The sequence below is a fragment of the Nanorana parkeri genome, unplaced genomic scaffold (genome assembly GCF_000935625.1).
Source record: "Nanorana parkeri isolate BGI_ZX_2015 unplaced genomic scaffold, ASM93562v1 scaffold326, whole genome shotgun sequence".
Lineage (NCBI taxonomy): Eukaryota > Metazoa > Chordata > Amphibia > Anura > Dicroglossidae > Nanorana > Nanorana parkeri.
Genome location: NW_017306594.1, coordinates 1,393,667 through 1,406,697, shown reverse-complemented (window position 1 = coordinate 1,406,697; position 13,031 = coordinate 1,393,667). Strand labels below are relative to the sequence as shown.

Sequence of the window (13,031 nt, the reverse complement as noted above, 5' to 3'; positions counted from 1 at the left end):
GATCCCCTGCCCTGGTCAGGGCAGGTTCACCCCAATACTGTTCCAAAGAAATAAGAAAATGGCAGATAGCTCTCCACATCAAATATTAGTTTTGGGTGGTTTTACCCCTTAGGCCTTGTTCACACCGAAAACTTGCCCTACCTATTTTTTGCGTTTGCAGTGGAACGGAACGCTGGCAAACTTTTGCCACGCGTCCGATCGCACTGCGTGGTGGGCGTGGAAGTTTCTCAGCGATCGCAGTGCGTTCCAGCAGCTACCACTCTGAAAAGCACACGCTTACGGTGTGTACAAGCCCTTACTGTATAGCTGCCCGGGGTGGGAAAGAGAGAGGGGGGGGGTTTGGGCTGACATTAATGTTGAAACTCCCCCTGCCCACCTTTTTACAAGTTATTTAAGTTGCTACATATATATAGCTCTATAAAGAAGAAGTAGAGACCCCTATAACCTGTCAGAGGGAAAACACCACATACATTATACACCATACATTATACACCATAGATTATAACCATCTGCAAAATACTTACCACACAGCATAAACAGCAGCACACAGATCAATGTGGCCACAAAGACCAAAAATGTCAAACCGACACTCTGCCACATTTTTATTCTCTGTAACAAAAAAAGAAAAAGACATGATTAAAAACAGGAGAACTTTCATCACCACCAGGTATTATTTTAATGAATGCTGCACATTTACAAATATTGAGAATTACTTTTCACTAAAATGTTGTAATTATAGTGGCTGGGTTTACATATCCTTGAATGTACTAAAAGGATAATTAAAGCCTCTGTTTTTTTTGCATAGAGCTAGCAAGCAGTAGATCTATGCAAAAAGTGTAAAAAAAAAAAAAACACGCTTTAACAGAGGTCAATACTCACCCGTGTCTTCCCCACACGCTCCCGTCCAAAAATGTGAAGATCCTCGGGCGGCCGCAAAGCATCTTGGGGCGGGCGCATGCGCAGTTCACATTTTCGGCCGGGATGCGAGGAGAGACACAAGGTAATTCTATGCACAGCGCTGGATCGGAGACCCGCAGCAGCGCTGGAGGGACAGATGAAAACAACAGGAAAGAAGAGGAAGATCGGATTAAGAGACATCATTTAAGGTAAGTGCTTCAATTAATATCGGGGGGAGGGGAAAAAATTGATTTTAATGTCACTTTAAAGAATTCCGGCTTTGGAAAAAATGTACCCTTGCCTTTGGTGCTACCACACACTGGTTAAGGGCTCATTTTGGTCTAGGGGCTAAAATAAAGAAGATACACTCACCTGTTCCTCCGTCCCACAGCGGTGAACGCTCACCTCTCTTCCCCGCCAGTCAGGCTGTGGAATGTCCGTCAGCATCCTCACGTCCAATGCAAGGCAATATGATGACATCACAGATCCTTAGACCGCCTGAGCCTAGAGAAGAGGCTGTGCGGACCGGTCTAGCAGGCAGGCGGGACCAAGGATGGGGTGAGTATATCTTTTATTTTAAACCCTAGACCAAAACGAGCACGTAACCCTTGCAGTGCAGGGGTAGTCCCACTGCCAGGGTTACACTTTTACATGCCCAGAGTTGTTCTTTAAAGATTGTGCATGCTCTATGAATGTGCTACTACATAAAAGAGAAACTTTACCCATACCTTTTAAATAACAAACAGACACACCTTTAGAAATGTTTACTAATGACAATCTACAAACACATACTTCTAGATAATTGCCGGCTTTTTATACCTTATTTCTCTTTTCCTTCCCAGTCTTCTGACAGTGGCCATGTTAACTAAGAGCAGGTTCCTAGCTCTCCCTTTACTTCCTGGAACTCTGGCACATGTGAGTAGGACATGTGACCATGCACATCATCTCAGGGGAGGAAAATGCCTTTCCCATGAGATTACAGATGACGTTTCCCCAGCAATGCTCTGCTGATGTAACCTTCCCAGGATGCAACACTTTGGCACATATATCATTTGTGCCAGAACTGGGCCAGGAATTGGATGAATTAATTATAATCTATTTGTAAGTAAACAGGAAAAAAAAAGTTTGTTTAATGCATGTAGAGCTGCATGCCGCTGTGAATCTTAGTGAAAGGGCGTAAAGGTCCACTTTAATCAGGTGCTGCCATCCTGCCCCACCTTTGCATCAAGCCTGGGAATAGAGGGATATGTCACTCAGTTGCGCCTCTAGTACCAGAGTCCTAACAGAGCGAAAGGATTTGAGTGTCCACATCAGCAGGAGAGGGGTTCAAGTGAGATGATAAGGGTCTAACTATGCACAATGACAAAAAATATATTTTTAATTTGCTGGGAGTCTTACAAGCGCACTGTTATCAATGCAGTGAAAGGAAATTTATTGAGCAGGATATCGTTAGCTTCACTCTTTTGATCAGAGTACAGGCAATTATAGCAGTTTGTAGAATAAGGAAATGGCTGCCACAGCACAGAGTGCGCATAGCTAAATTTAGGGATGCACCGATACCAAATATTTGGACGAATACTCGCACGCGCCCAAATGCTCCCGATGCCGGAACTTCCGGTATCAGGAAGCCGGGTGGCGAGTCATTACACACTGCCCGGCAAGGCGGCTCCATGTTCCCTCTTCACCAGGGAGTTTGGAGCTGGCTTCCTGGCCAATTGGGAAGCCAGGGGTGGGTAATGACTCGCCCTCCGGCTTCTTGATTGGCCGAGAAGCTGGCCAATCAGGAAACCAGGCAGCAAGTTATTACCCGCCCCCCGGCTTCCCAATTGGCCAGAAAGCCGGCTCCAGCTTCCCTGCGAATCGGGAAGCCGGGTGGCGATAGTGCCCAGGGCTTCCTCAATGGGATTTCCAGTATCGGCAAGTAGCGGAAAAAAAATATTGGTACTCATCCTCGATACCAAAAAAAACTCTAGCTAAATTAGCGCTCAACCCCGGGCATTTTTTTTTTTTTTTTAATAAGGGGGCAGAAAAGCAAAAGGGACAGTATGCAGCTTATGATCCTTCCTGTAAAGAAGACCTGAAACTCTGCCTAGTATGGGCTACATACAGGTTTGCATTCATAGATTTAAATCATGAAATGAGTCAGAAACAATCGTATATGTGAAGATAAAAAAAATACCTATATTGATTTGATTGGTTAAATGTATGAATGAGAATGAAAAGGGAGAATAAGGCAGCAAAGAGAAGAACAGAGGTGAAAGCCTGGGCATACAGCGTCAACGACAGCTGAGCTGACATACAGTATACCGAGACATGAAGTAGTGAAGTACCTTTCCCAGAAACAAATTGGGTCATCCTATTATTCTTTTCCATACTGCTCGGTATGACTCATTCCATTCAATGATTAAACATTAACAAATGAACATTCATTAATAACTTTCACATGTCTGATACTTTGGAGTGGTTACAGAGGATGCAACTGAAAATATACAGAAAGCACAGCCAGTATCTCCAGCTGCTGTGAACATGCAAAATCAAGCATGGCCTGCAAGCTCCCTGGCTGATCTCATAATACTCTGTCAAGGAATCCTTGGACTTGTAGTTCCACTGAGGGCTAGTTCACAGCAAGCGCGTTCTAGGAGCAGAGCAGTTACAGACCGGAACAAAACTGCATCCAATGTATTCCAATGGTATTTTGGGCTCTAGTTCACACCGAAGCGTTCCGTTCCAGAGCATGCATAAAAAAACTGCAGCAAGACCTATTTTACCTGCTCTGGAACGCATGGAAACACATCAAAAACGCATGCAAACGCACTGGAAGACCATTTTAAACTAAAAAAAGAAAAGTTTTTTGTTTTGTTGCAAAAACAGCCCTGAAGGCGTAAAAACACACTGTACTGCGTGTGCAGAAACTCATGCAGATCGGGTCTGCATTTGGTGTGAAGGAGCCCTTAAACTGACGAGTTGCCAGTGGCTTGATGTAATCAGTAGATGTGAGGTTCAGGTTCTCCGCTACCATAGGTTTGGGATTAGGCCAGGATCCTTTTTTTTTTTTTGTTTAAACCATAATGCACTACATGGTTTTTGAATTATAGCCAGGTGGCTTAGAAGGGACAGTATCCCACAGTGTCAGTGAATTGGAATTGGTTGTAGGGAAAACAGAAGTAAAGTGAAAACTGCACAGAGAGAGATTAGGGTCAGTTAGGAAATTATACTTTTATTCTGATTGCTAGTTCTTTGGACAATCAACTCTTTGCTGCAGTTTGATTTCTTCTTATCTTATTGGGAGATTTTTTTTGTCTTATATTGTGGTTGATTTGATGTCAGTGGTCACTTTTAGTTGCAGTCCCGTCCATAGCAAACTTTTTTTTTTGTGCTGCAAGTCTTCCCTCTTTTTTTTTTTTAAAGGCCTTTTGTTTAAGGGGTGGTATTTTAGGTTAAACTGCTATATTGGGGTTCATTCCTTTTGTGTGTTTTTAATTTATGTTGAAAGAGTCTTTTGGGGTGCTTGAAGTGGAGCATTCACAGTTTCTTCTTATTCCGGATTAAAGCTGTCCTTCTACCTGCCCAATTTTACACTGCTGTATCCTCTGTGGACTCTTAATTTGTGTACTAAAAACCTGCTTGTGCTCTTTGGCGCTAGTAAATTTGGGTCCAGTCATCATTTTGCCAATTGCAACACTAGAGGAGTGGTTTATCTGCTGTGCCTAGGGCGGGCTGGGACAGGCATGGCGGCTCTCTGACAAGGGATCAGAGGGAGGGAGGTCAGCATACAATCTCCCTCCGATCTCCTCTCCAGTGTCAGAATGCGGAAGTGATGTATGTTACATCACTTCCGCATTCTGCTGTCACTCTCCAGCTACAGAAGCTGGAGAGAAGCTGATAAAGCAGATCTCTGCTTCATCAGATTCTTTGGTGGTCCCTAGATGACATGAGGGATCTCAAAGACCCCTCATGTCTCCACAAAGAGGACCTGTCACATCCTCTTTGCCATCACATAGGGTGCTTCTTGTTCCCCTAAGTGATAAAAAAAAGATAAGTAAAAAAAAATTAAAGTCACAAATAAAAAGTTTTTTTTAAGTCCCCAGCCCCACATACACACATGCTATCATGCGAAGGGTGCGCATACGTGTGAAAACGACAATTGCGCCAATTACACCGCACATGTTACATATCACTGCGAACGTTAGAGAGCAATAATTTTACGGCCATCATTCACTGATAACACTAAACTGATGATCAGTAAAAGATTTTAACCACTTGAAGTCCGGTGTGTTAAACCCCCTTCCCATCCAGGCCATTTTTCAGTATTCAGCGCTGCAGTACTTTGACTGACATTTATTCCCCCATGCAACGCTGTACTGAAATGAATTTTATACCCTTTTTTGGGGACAGATAGAGCTTTCTTTTGGTGGTATTTAGTCACCACGGGGGGTTTATTTTTTTATTATATTAAGGAAAATCTACAGAATTTTGTTTTTAAAAAAACTGTTTCCCCTATATTAAATGATAAAACATTTATTACCCAATTTTTTGGTAAAATATAAAAGACGGGGTCACGTCAGGTAAAAAGACACCAAACATGTTAAGCCTTAAAATTGTGCATGCGCGTGAAACATAAAAAAACTACATTACCCAAAATTGGCCATAGGCGATGCTTTAAAAGCTTTTACAGCTCATCAGTTTAGTGTTATCAGTGATTGATGGTCCTAAAATGATTGCTCTCATTCCCACGTTCGCGGCGATGTGTAACATGTGTAGCGCAAATGTCGTTTTCGCGCGCTGACACATTTGACGCACATTTACGTTTATATGTACGTAATATCGGCGGCTATAGTGCCGCTGATCGGTTGTATGTGAAACAGCCGTTAACGGCTGTAAAAACGAGTGGGTCTTTCCTGCCCGTGCGAGCGGGCTAGGGAGCAGGAAAAAATGCCGTCTGGAGACGGCAACCCGCTGATGCGAGTCCACCGTCCGTCCGTTTTTTCTTAAGGGGCGGACGGCAGGAGGTTAAAGCATCGCCTATGGTCAATTTTGGATATGGTATTTTTTTGCGATTAGACAGGCACACACAATTTTCAAGCTTGACATGTTTGGTGTCTTATTTACCCAACGTGACCCTGTCTTTTATATTTTACAAAAAATAGGAGTACGAATACAAAATGTTTTAACATAACATAGGGAAAACAGTTTTTCCCCCCGTAATTTACGATACTTTCTTCATTATATCGTAAAAAATAAAACCCCAGTGGTGATTAAATACCACCAAAAGAAAAAAAAAAACTCTATCTCTCCCCAAAAAATGGTCTAAAATTCATTTCAGTACAGCGTTGCATGCAGGCATATTAGTGCACTATTTTTTGCAGATCACACTGGATCAGAACACAGGCACGAATGTGCCACGCATTGGGGTGCTGGCCATCCCGCTGCGGGTGGGGGGGCTTGTGTTCAATGCACCGCCACACCTCCTCACGCCCCCAAACAAAGTGAGCCAGTCGGGTTGCGTGCCAGAGGCTGAACGCACTGGAACACACTCTTGATGGTGTGACTGGGCCCTCAGGGAAGTTTCACACCATGTTTGTGGATCAGATCTGGTCCAGAAAATGATGTGAACCTGCCCGCAGTTCCAGTACATTCCAGAGCAGACAAAATGAGACATGCAGTATTTTTCTGGTCTGGTCTGGACTGCGCTGGTGTGGACAGAGGCCAGAAATAGCATAGGGATACATTAGGATGTATTTTGGGTCTGGAAACGGTCTAGTCTGGAGATGATCTGGATGTGGTGTGAATGGTCCCTCAGACATGTAATATTTTTCTGGTCTGGTACAGACTCGCTGATGTGAACAGAGGATAGAAATAGCATAGGGATACATTAGGATGCCTTTTGGGTCTGGAAACAGTCTGGTCAGGATCTGGATGTGGTGTGAATGGGCCCTCAAAGCATAACTGAACACACTTAGGGCTAGTTAACACCAGATGCAGTCTGTTCAGTTCAGCTGCTGCAGCCAAAATACATCACAATGCTTTCCTATGGGATTTCTGGGGCTCTATTCACACTAGTCCATTTCCATGCAGTCACTAACAAAATACTGCTTGCCCTATTTTAGCTGCAGCGGAACGCATGAAAAACGCACTGGAACACATCTAAGATCCCATTATAAGCAAAAAAATACAAATCAATTGTGTCAAAACGCATTGCATCGGCACAGACGGCACATAGTTCTACTGTGAACTAGAACTTAAGATAGAAGCTGCTTGGTTAGTGTGCACTGCTCCAAGTTTAGTAGATTGCCCCCTCCATGTCTTTCTGAAGCTCCAGTGCCCGGTGCACATGAATGTTTGCCTATCTATAGAGCACACAGGCTGTCCGGTGAATAGTCCCCTTTTCTAACACCCTGACAGCTGCTAGACCAGAGATGCCAGTCACTCCCAGCCTGGGAATACTGAGCCTCATTGTTTACTGCTGAGGAAACGATGACTTGTTTATGCTGATTCCAAGGAGCTCTGCTCCAGTTACAATGAGACATATTCATGTCACCGGAGGGTAACATAACCCTATAGGGACGGATACACACACTTAAAGGATAAGTGCACCTTCACAGATGTCATGTATTGGTTGTATAAAAGCCGCATACTACCTGCTCAGGAGTCCTCTCTGTGTATAGAGAGCTGTGTGCCGTACGTTTGACACATCACCGGCTCTAAACACGCCAACAATGGCCAATGTCATCCCACGTCGTGAGCCGCATCCAATCTTGTAGAAACGAACTGCCGTAGCTGTACAGCTCCCATCGTGCTTTGCGAGCAGTGACACAACAGTCTCCGCCTCCTGCCTTCCCTACGTCTGCAGATGCCCCTCCCTCTTCTGTGCTCTCTCTCTCTCTCTCCTTCGTCCTACTCCTTCCTGTTTGTGACAGCATGGCTGGTGTCACTGAGGGCGAGATGTAGTGTGACAATTATACACCATTCATGTTTCTAGATAAGAGGCTGACGGGCGGGATGGACGTACATGTTCCTCGGGCTCTTCTGCATCTTATTGCTTTTCTATTCTCCCGGTTAGAATGTCGATTGCATGTTCCTCACAGCATTCAATGTTGCCATCATGCATTCAACTCATTTCATGTGAAAGCCCTTTAGGGTAGGGCGACCATTCTTCCCTGATTTCGGGGACAGTCCCCGGATTGAGGAGACCGTCCCCCAACAAATTATGTCCCTGGGAACATAAAATAAAGAATCCTGATCCCTGGATCCACCGGCGAGCGCAGCCTTACCGTGTCTCTAGCTGCTGTCTTCTCCAGAGACTTTCCCCCACACTCCGCACATTGGGGGGAACTTATCAAAACTGGACCATATAGAATCTGGAGCAGTTGCCCAGGGCAACCAATCAGCTTCTATTTTCAGTTTGTTCATTAAAAATTTGAAAAAGAAACAAGCTGATTGGTTGCCATGCACAGCTGCAGGGCCGGCCTTTGGGGTGTTCAAGCTGTGGGCGCAACAAGGGTGCCAGGCGGCCGACACAGCTCGTCCTAGGAGCGACTTCTCACCACTGGCCATCCGACATGACAGCACTCCCTCCTCAGCCCGCCCGCTTAAGCGCTGATCTCGGTTCCGAGGAGAAACTGTCTGCTGAAGCCTGTGTGGGGAGGGCGCTGTCATGTCGGATGGCCAGCGGTGAGGAGAAGGGAGAGAAGCTGAGGCTTTCAGGACGGCCGAGCGGGGGAAGAGAGAGCAGCCGCTGTCATCCTGTCAGTTTCAGGATGACAGCGGCTGTGTGCGTGGCCGAGAGGAGGATCTGTGACATTTACTGATCCTCTGTGTGTGCGGAACAAACACTGGAGTGATCATCTGATCACTCCGGTGTTTGTAAATAACTGGGGACACATAGTACTATGTGTCCCCAGTTATGAATGAACAGGATGTGATTTACATAAATTCCTGTTCATTCATGAATTTCTGAATGGGGAGTAGCACTCACTACAGAGGCTCCTCCCCATTCATAAACTGCTTGATAGTAAATATTTAACTATCATCACTTTGTGAATAAATGGGAAGCCTCTGTACTGAGTGCTTCCCATTCATTGAGTGCTGAGGCTGCAGAAAAAGAAATTGAGGACTTTGTGTCCTCAATTTCTTTTCTATTTTAAAAAGGGAAATGTCAGGGGTCTGTTTAGACCCCCAATATTTCCCTGAAGCACCCCAACAGTTAAAATAATAAAAAATTATATAAAAAAAAAAGTGAAAATTACACCAGCCGCACACACATGTATTATTAGACATGTGCAAAGACTAAAAATTCATTTCAGATGAAATGAATGAAAACTTAAAACATTTTCATTCGTTTCATCAAACAAAACATATTTTTATGCTATTTTGGATTCAGCCATTGGCGTGTTCTGGGGGCAGGGTGCATGGCGTCATATAACACCGCACGTGTTGGGCGCCGCCATCTTGATGTATATCTAGGTATACACCAAGATGGCGGCGCCTGACATCATGTGACATCATGCTCCTCGCCTCCAAGATAGTGGCACGCATTCGCAGAACACGCCGATGGCCAACATGGCCGCCGCACATTCTCAAACAAATTATTATGTGCCCGAATACATTTTTCATATATTCGGGCAAATAGTAATTCATTCAGGGCTAGTTCACACCAAGCGCGGAGCAGAGCAGGTGCAGACCGGATCAAAACTGCGTCCAATGTATTCCTATGGTATTTTTAGCTCCAGTTCACATTGCAGCGTGCAGTTCCAGAGCAGGTGAAAAAACTGCAGCAAGCCCTATTTTACCTGCTCTGGACCTGCTCTGGAATGCATCAAAAACGCAATGCAATTCAATGAAAAAAAAAATAACCATAAAGAAAAGAAACCTCTATGGTTATCTGTCATGACCTAATCTTCCTTGGTCACTTCCTGTCTTTGGAAAAGGTGACCTTGTGAGCTGGAGAGCAAAGGAACAATGGTGGACAAGTTTTGTGACCCAGAGAGATTCATAAGTATGGTTGGAGAGTGCCCTGAGCTGTATGACAGCAGACACTTTCAATATAAGAACAATAGGAAGAAGGTTGACCAGTGGAGTTTGATAGCAGGGAGAGTTTTCCCAGGATATGATGATATGTCCTCTACTGATAAGGAGAGCTGTGGTGAGTACTTCAATGTGAATGGCATTATATACTAGTAGTTCCTCAAATGCAGTATTCCATCCACCCCCCTTCCCCCCACCACTCCTCCTTATCACACTGCCCCTCCCTGTTTGCTCACTGACACCTGCAGCTGCTTTTCATGCAGCTTGTGCGGCTGTCTGTGATATTATATATTCCATATGTATTCCCATGGGGGGGTGGTGTGTTAAAGCTGCCAAAATACTTTGGATGAACACAGTTGTGAGTCATTTTGGTGTCACCCCTCCAATGGTGTCATCCGGGTGCGGGCCGCACCCCCCGCACCACCCTTGTGATGCCACTGGATGAACAACTGTTCAATCTCTTCAATTTGTGTGATGTGCAAGGTAAAAGACAATTAAAGACACACAATACAAAGAGCATACTTTGCTCAAGAATATTCTTTTCTTTATTCAACACGGTTAATAGCATGCATGCAGTGGCAGACCTAATAACCAAAGGGCCCTGGTGCAAGATTTTATCTTGGGCCCCCCTCCCAAGACGGGGGTGGGGTGGGCGCGGGAGCGGATCACACTGGCCCACGCCCCCCCTATAGATTATAATAGGGAACATTACAGTGTAATATTCCCCATTATTATCCGCATGTCTAATTATATGGAGTAAGAGCCCCCCCTTCCCCCGCTCGGACTCACCCTGCCAGGATAGCAGCAGCCATGTGTCGATGTGTGCACTGCAGGGGGCGGGGCGTGCGACACACACACGTCTCCTGTGACTTACCTCCCCTCCCGCGGCCTGTTACTATGGACGCGGCCGGGAGGTGAGTCATAGGACCCGCCCCCTCACTGGGAAGCCCATCGGCAGTGCGGGGCCCCCGGTGTTTTAACACCGGGACCCTGCACTGCCCCATATTGCAGGACCGGACCCCACTGAGGCTGTGGGGGTGCCCAGGACCGGACCCCACTGGGCCCCCCCGGCGGTAGTTCCGCCACTGCATGCATGTTCAAAAATAACACTACAACATATTGGTTTATTAGCTAACAAGTCAAATAATTAGGAACACAAAGGATAAATAAAGGACAATTGACCAGAAATAAACTCAGCACAATCCTGTTTTTGTAACCATGTCACTCAGTAATTCTGTGCTGCCCTTGCCTGCCATGAAACCTCACCAGCAGGAGACATGAAATATTGTGTTGTGTCATCTCTCATTTGATGTGCCTCAATGGTACCACTACCAAATCTCCATTCAGCCTGCTCTAGAGAATGTTCTAAGTTGTCCTCTAAATTTATGCCCTCTTTTTCTCTGACATAATTGTGTAAAACACAAGTTACCTTAATGGTGGCTACCTCAGTGGTTGCATTTTCAGGGCTCAGTTGCATAGCTGTATGCAGTACATACCATTTGTTAGCCAGTATTCCAAACATGCACTCTACCATTCTGCATGCTCGTGACAGCCTATAGTTGAATATGCGCTTTTCTAGACCGAGTCTGCATTGCGAGTAGGGACGTAGTAAATGTCTGCCTATCCCAAATGCTGCATCACCTACAAACACATAAGGGTACACTGGGTCTGTAGTTCCAGTCCATGGGCAGATTGAGTCCATTGGTCTGTAGGAGACAAACCAATGTTGAATTATTCAAAATTGCAGAATCGCTGCTGCTACCATATGACCCTACGTCCACATAATTTGAAGCGATAGTTTGCATCCGCCACTGCCAGCAGGACTAATGAGACATTTTTTTGATAATTAAAATATTTGTTTCCTGAAAATGGTGGCATTGTGATACAGATGTGCTTCCCATCGATAGCGCCTAAACAGTTTGGAAAATGTCATCTTTCCCAAAATAATCCAGCATTTTTTTTCCAAGTTTGTTCAGTGGGAGCTGGCATCACCACACTGTGCAGCTTATGCCAAATTGCTTTGCATGTTGTTCCAACAATGTGCGAAATAGTAGATTTTCCAAGTCTAAATTCAAAATGTAAGGCACTGAACGAATGTTGTCAAGAACCTGTTGGAATCGAAAGATAAAAAATGTTAATGATTTATATTTTCAGTTGTGGCGTGCAAAACTAAATGGCGCAGCATGAAGGACTGAGGAGCTAAAAATACAAAAAAAGGAGGCAAGACGTGGTTCTGGGGCCAGAAGGAGAGCCTTACACACACATTTTCATCTTCTTGAATTTCTGAGACCCGTCTTGGAGCTCCGTCTGTTGTAAGTTTGATTTCTTATATTGATGTAAACTGCTTATATTTTTCTGTGAATGTTAAGATTTACCTTCTTATTGCATTTCAGAACAGAGTGTAGCCTTGAGGAACCCATGGTGCAACCAGTTGAGGAGCAGGAGGATGATTTTGATGCTGAAGTTGAAACAACAACAAGTGCCGACATGCCGGAGATAACAGAGATGGCCGAGTGGCTTAGTCCATGCGATGGAGGTTCCTCCTCCCAGAGCCCTATGCCGCTTCCATCGCAAGGTGCACGAAGGGCAACAGCAGTGCCTAGGGGAAGAAGCTATTCTGCTGCCCCTAATAGCCTACGTGCACAGAATGTACAATTGATGGAGGCAGTCAAGGTTTTCGTGCAGAGGAGTGCGGACACTGATTCCAATGCCCGCACACTCTGCATGTCCCTCCTGACTCCCCTGCAAGATGTGCCACAGGCAAATGTTCCGTTGTGTATGGCGGACCTTAATCTTGTAATTAAGGCCCACCAAAGTGAGGTCCCACCCCCATCCTATACCACCTTGATGGATGTGTATAAAAGGTACCAGGAAGCAGGAGCAATGGCCCCCCCGCCTCGTCAAAGGTATCATACATACCCACCGATGCAACCTCAACACTCCGGTAGCCAAGGTGACATCCCCCCAGCTACCCAGGCCATATGCCCCCCAGTTACTAAGGTCAAGTACCAATGGCATCCAATCATGGACAAGACCGATGATCATTACAGTTAGAGAATCTTTTTACCAAGTTTTGTACCATTTGCACATTCGAATAATATGTGACTTAA

The 13,031-nt window shown here is 45.2% G+C and overlaps 1 long non-coding RNA gene across 1 annotated transcript; it reads left to right on the top strand.

Annotated features, from left to right (window-relative positions):
- The first annotated feature begins 524 nt into the window (after positions 1-524).
- On the top strand, positions 525-10,039 carry LOC108788462. The gene is made up of 3 exons (XR_001941339.1): positions 525-611; positions 1,770-1,772; positions 10,030-10,039. It is a non-coding gene; the product is annotated as an uncharacterized LOC108788462 (long non-coding RNA).
- Positions 10,040-13,031: the final 2,992 nt, after the last annotated feature.